The following is a 4,825-nucleotide window of genomic DNA, read 5'->3' on the forward strand; positions in this document are numbered from 1 at the left end:
CTGAGAATGCCCTCCTACCTCTCCACGTTAAAGTATCAAGGCACTGAGGATGCACTCCTACCCCTCTACCCCAAAGTATTGAGAAACTGAGGGTGCCCTCCTACCCCAAAGTATTGAGGAACTGAGGATGCCCTCCTAACTCTCCACTCCAAGGTATTAAGGAACTGAGGATGTCCTCCTACCTATCCACCCCAAATAATACGGCACTATGGAAGCCGTCCTACCCCTCAACCCCAAAGTATTGAGGAACTGAGGATGTCCTCCTAACTCTCCACTCCAAGGTATTAAGGAACTGAGAATGCCCTCCTACCTCTCCACGTTAAAGTATCAAGGCACTGAGGATGCCCTCCTACCCCTCTACCCCAAAGTATTGAGAAACTGAGGGTGCCCTCCTACCCCAAAGTATTGAGGAACTGAGGATGCCCTCCTAACTCTCCACTCCAAGGTATTAAGGAACTGAGAATGCCCTCCTACCTCTCCACGTTAAAGTATCAAGGCACTGAGGATGCCCTCCTACCCCTCTACCCCAAAGTAATGAGAAACTGAGGGTGCCCTCCTACCCCAAAGTATTGAGGCACTGAGGAAGCCCTCCTAACTCTCTACCCCAAGGTATTAAGGAACTGAGGATGTCCTCCTACCTATCCACCCCAAATAATACGGCACTATGGAAGCCGTCCTACCCCTCAACCCCAAAGTATTGAGGAACTGAGGATGCCCTCCTAACTCTCCACTCCAAGGTATTAAGGAACTGAGAATGCCCTCCTACCCCTCCACGTTAAAGTATCAAGGCACTGAGGATGCCCTCCTACCCCTCTACCCCAAAGTATTGAGAAACTGAGGGTGCCCTCCTACCCCAAAGTATTGAGGAACTGAGGATGTCCTCCTAACTCTCCACTCCAAGGTATTAAGGAACTGAGAATGCCCTCCTACCTCTCCACTTTAAAGTATCAAGGCACTGAGGATGTCCTCCTACCCCTCTACCCCAAAGTATTGAGAAACTGAGGGTGCCCTCCTACCCCAAAGTATTGAGGCACTGAGGAAGCCCTCCTAACTCTCTACCCCAAGGTATTAAGGAACTGAGGATGTCCTCCTACCTATCCATCCCAAATAATACGGCACTATGGAAGCCGTCCTACCCCTCAACCCCAAAGTATTGAGGAACTGAGGATGCCCTCCTAACTCTCCACTTGAAGGTATTAAGGAACTGAGAATGCCCTCCTACCTCTCCACGTTAAAGTATCAAGGCACTGAGGATGCCCTCCTACCCCTCTACCCCAAAGTATTGAGAAACTGAGGGTGCCCTCCTACCCCAAAGTATTGAGGAACTGAGGATGCCCTCCTAACTCTCCACTCCAAGGTATTAAGGAACTGAGAATGCCCTCCTACCTCTCCACGTTAAAGTATCAAGGCACTGAGGATGCTCTCCTACCCCTCTACCCCAAAGTATTGAGAAACTGAGGGTGCCCTCCTACCCCAAAGTATTGAGGCACTGAGGAAGCCCTCCTAACTCTCTACCCCAAGGTATTAAGGAACTGAGGATGTCCTCCTACCTATCCACCCCAAATAATACGGCACTATGGAAGCCGTCCTACCCCTCAACCCCAAAGTATTGAGGAACTGAGGATGCCCTCCTAACTCTCCACTCCAAGGTATTAAGGAACTGAGAATGCCCTCCTACCTCTCCACGTTAAAGTATCAAGGCACTGAGGATGCCCTCCTACCCCTCTACCCCAAAGTATTGAGAAACTGAGGGTGCCCTCCTACCCCAAAGTATTGAGGAACTGAGGATGCCCTCCTAACTCTCCACTCCAAGGTATTAAGGAACTGAGAATGCCCTCCTACCTCTCCATGTTAAAGTATCAAGGCACTGAGGATGCCCTCCTACCCCTCTACCCCAAAGTATTGAGAAACTGAGGGTGCCCTCCTACCCCAAAGTACTGAGGCACTGAGGAAGCCCTCCTAACTCTCTACCCCAAGGTATTAGGGAACTGAGGATGTCCTCCTAGCTATCCATCCCAAATAATACGGCACTATGGAAGCCGTCCTACCCCTCAACCCCAAAGTATTGAGGAACTGAGGATGCCCTCCTAACTCTCCACTCCAAGGTATTAAGGAACTGAGAATGCCCTCCTACCTCTCCACTTTAAAGTATCAAGGCACTGAGGATGCCCTCCTACCCCTCTACCCCAAAGTATTGAGAAACTGAGGGTGCCCTCCTACCCCAAAGTATTGAGGAACTGAGGATGCCCTCCTAACTCTCCACTCCAAGGTATTAAGGAACTGAGGATGTCCTCCTACCTATCCACCCCAAATAATACGGCACTATGGAAGCCGTCCTACCCCTCAACCCCAAAGTATTGAGGAACTGTGGATGTCCTCCTAACTCTCCACTCCAAGGTATTAAGGAACTGAGAATGCCCTCCTACCTCTCCACGTTAAAGTATCAAGGCACTGAGGATGCCCTCCTACCCCTCTACCCCAAAGTATTGAGAAACTGAGGGTGCCCTCCTACCCCAAAGTATTGAGGAACTGAGGATGCCCTCCTAACTCTCCACTCCAAGGTATTAAGGAACTGAGAATGCCCTCCTACCTCTCCACGTTAAAGTATCAAGGCACTGAGGATGCCCTCCTACCCCTCTACCCCAAAGTATTGAGAAACTGAGGGTGCCCTCCTACCCCAAAGTATTGAGGAACTGAGGATGCCCTCCTAACTCTCCACTCCAAGGTATTAAGGAACTGAGAATGCCCTCCTACCTCTCCACGTTAAAGTATCAAGGCACTGAGGATGCACTCCTACCCCTCTACCCCAAAGTATTGAGAAACTGAGGGTGCCCTCCTACCCCAAAGTATTGAGGAACTGAGGATGCCCTCCTAACTCTCCACTCCAAGGTATTAAGGAACTGAGGATGTCCTCCTACCTATCCACCCCAAATAATACGGCACTATGGAAGCCGTCCTACCCCTCAACCCCAAAGTATTGAGGAACTGAGGATGTCCTCCTAACTCTCCACTCCAAGGTATTAAGGAACTGAGAATGCCCTCCTACCTCTCCACGTTAAAGTATCAAGGCACTGAGGATGCCCTCCTACCCCTCTACCCCAAAGTATTGAGAAACTGAGGGTGCCCTCCTACCCCAAAGTATTGAGGAACTGAGGATGCCCTCCTAACTCTCCACTCCAAGGTATTAAGGAACTGAGAATGCCCTCCTACCTCTCCATGTTAAAGTATCAAGGCACTGAGGATGCCCTCCTACCCCTCTACCCCAAAGTAATGAGAAACTGAGGGTGCCCTCCTACCCCAAAGTATTGAGGCACTGAGGAAGCCCTCCTAACTCTCTACCCCAAGGTATTAAGGAACTGAGGATGTCCTCCTACCTATCCACCCCAAATAATACGGCACTATGGAAGCCGTCCTACCCCTCAACCCCAAAGTATTGAGGAACTGAGGATGCCCTCCTAACTCTCCACTCCAAGGTATTAAGGAACTGAGAATGCCCTCCTACCCCTCCACGTTAAAGTATCAAGGCACTGAGGATGCCCTCCTACCCCTCTACCCCAAAGTATTGAGAAACTGAGGGTGCCCTCCTACCCCAAAGTATTGAGGAACTGAGGATGCCCTCCTAACTCTCCACTCCAAGGTATTAAGGAACTGAGAATGCCCTCCTACCTCTCCACGTTAAAGTATCAAGGCACTGAGGATGCCCTCCTACCCCTCTACCCCAAAGTATTGAGAAACTGAGGGTGCCCTCCTACCCCAAAGTATTGAGGCACTGAGGAAGCCCTCCTAACTCTCTACCCCAAGGTATTAAGGAACTGAGGATGTCCTCCTACCTATCCACCCCAAATAATACGGCACTATGGAAGCCGTCCTACCCCTCAACCCCAAAGTATTGAGGAACTGAGGATGCCCTCCTAACTCTCCACTCCAAGGTATTAAGGAACTGAGAATGCCCTCCTACCTCTCCACGTTAAAGTATCAAGGCACTGAGGATGCCCTCCTACCCCTCTACCCCAAAGTATTGAGAAACTGAGGGTGCCCTCCTACCCCAAAGTATTGAGGAACTGAGGATGCCCTCCTAACTCTCCACTCCAAGGTATTAAGGAACTGAGAATGCCCTCCTACCTCTCCACGTTAAAGTATCAAGGCACTGAGGATGCCCTCCTACCCCTCTACCCCAAGGTATTGAGAAACTGAGGGTGCCCTCCTACCCCAAAGTATTGAGGCACTGAGGAAGCCCTCCTAACTCTCTACCCCAAGGTATTAGGGAACTGAGGATGTCCTCCTACCTATCCATCCCAAATAATACGGCACTATGGAAGCCGTCCTACCCCTCAACCCCAAAGTATTGAGGAACTGAGGATGCCCTCCTAACTCTCCACTCCAAGGTATTAAGGAACTGAGAATGCCCTCCTACCTCTCCACGTTAAAGTATCAAGGCACTGAGGATGCCCTCCTACCCCTCTACCCCAAAGTATTGAGAAACTGAGGGTGCCCTCCTACCCCAAAGTACTGAGGCACTGAGGAAGCCCTCCTAACTCTCTACCCCAAGGTATTAGGGAACTGAGGATGTCCTCCTACCTATCCATCCCAAATAATACGGCACTATGGAAGCCGTCCTACCCCTCAACCCCAAAGTATTGAGGAACTGAGGATGCCCTCCTAACTCTCCACTCCAAGGTATTAAGGAACTGAGAATGCCCTCCTACCTCTCCACGTTAAAGTATCAAGGCACTGAGGATGCCCTCCTACCCCTCTACCCCAAAGTATTGAGAAACTGAGGGTGCCCTCCTACCCCAAAGTATTGAGGAACTGAGGATGCCCTCCT

This window comes from Aquarana catesbeiana, linkage group LG07 (genome assembly GCF_042186555.1).
Source record: "Aquarana catesbeiana isolate 2022-GZ linkage group LG07, ASM4218655v1, whole genome shotgun sequence".
In the NCBI taxonomy this organism is placed as follows: domain Eukaryota; kingdom Metazoa; phylum Chordata; class Amphibia; order Anura; family Ranidae; genus Aquarana; species Aquarana catesbeiana.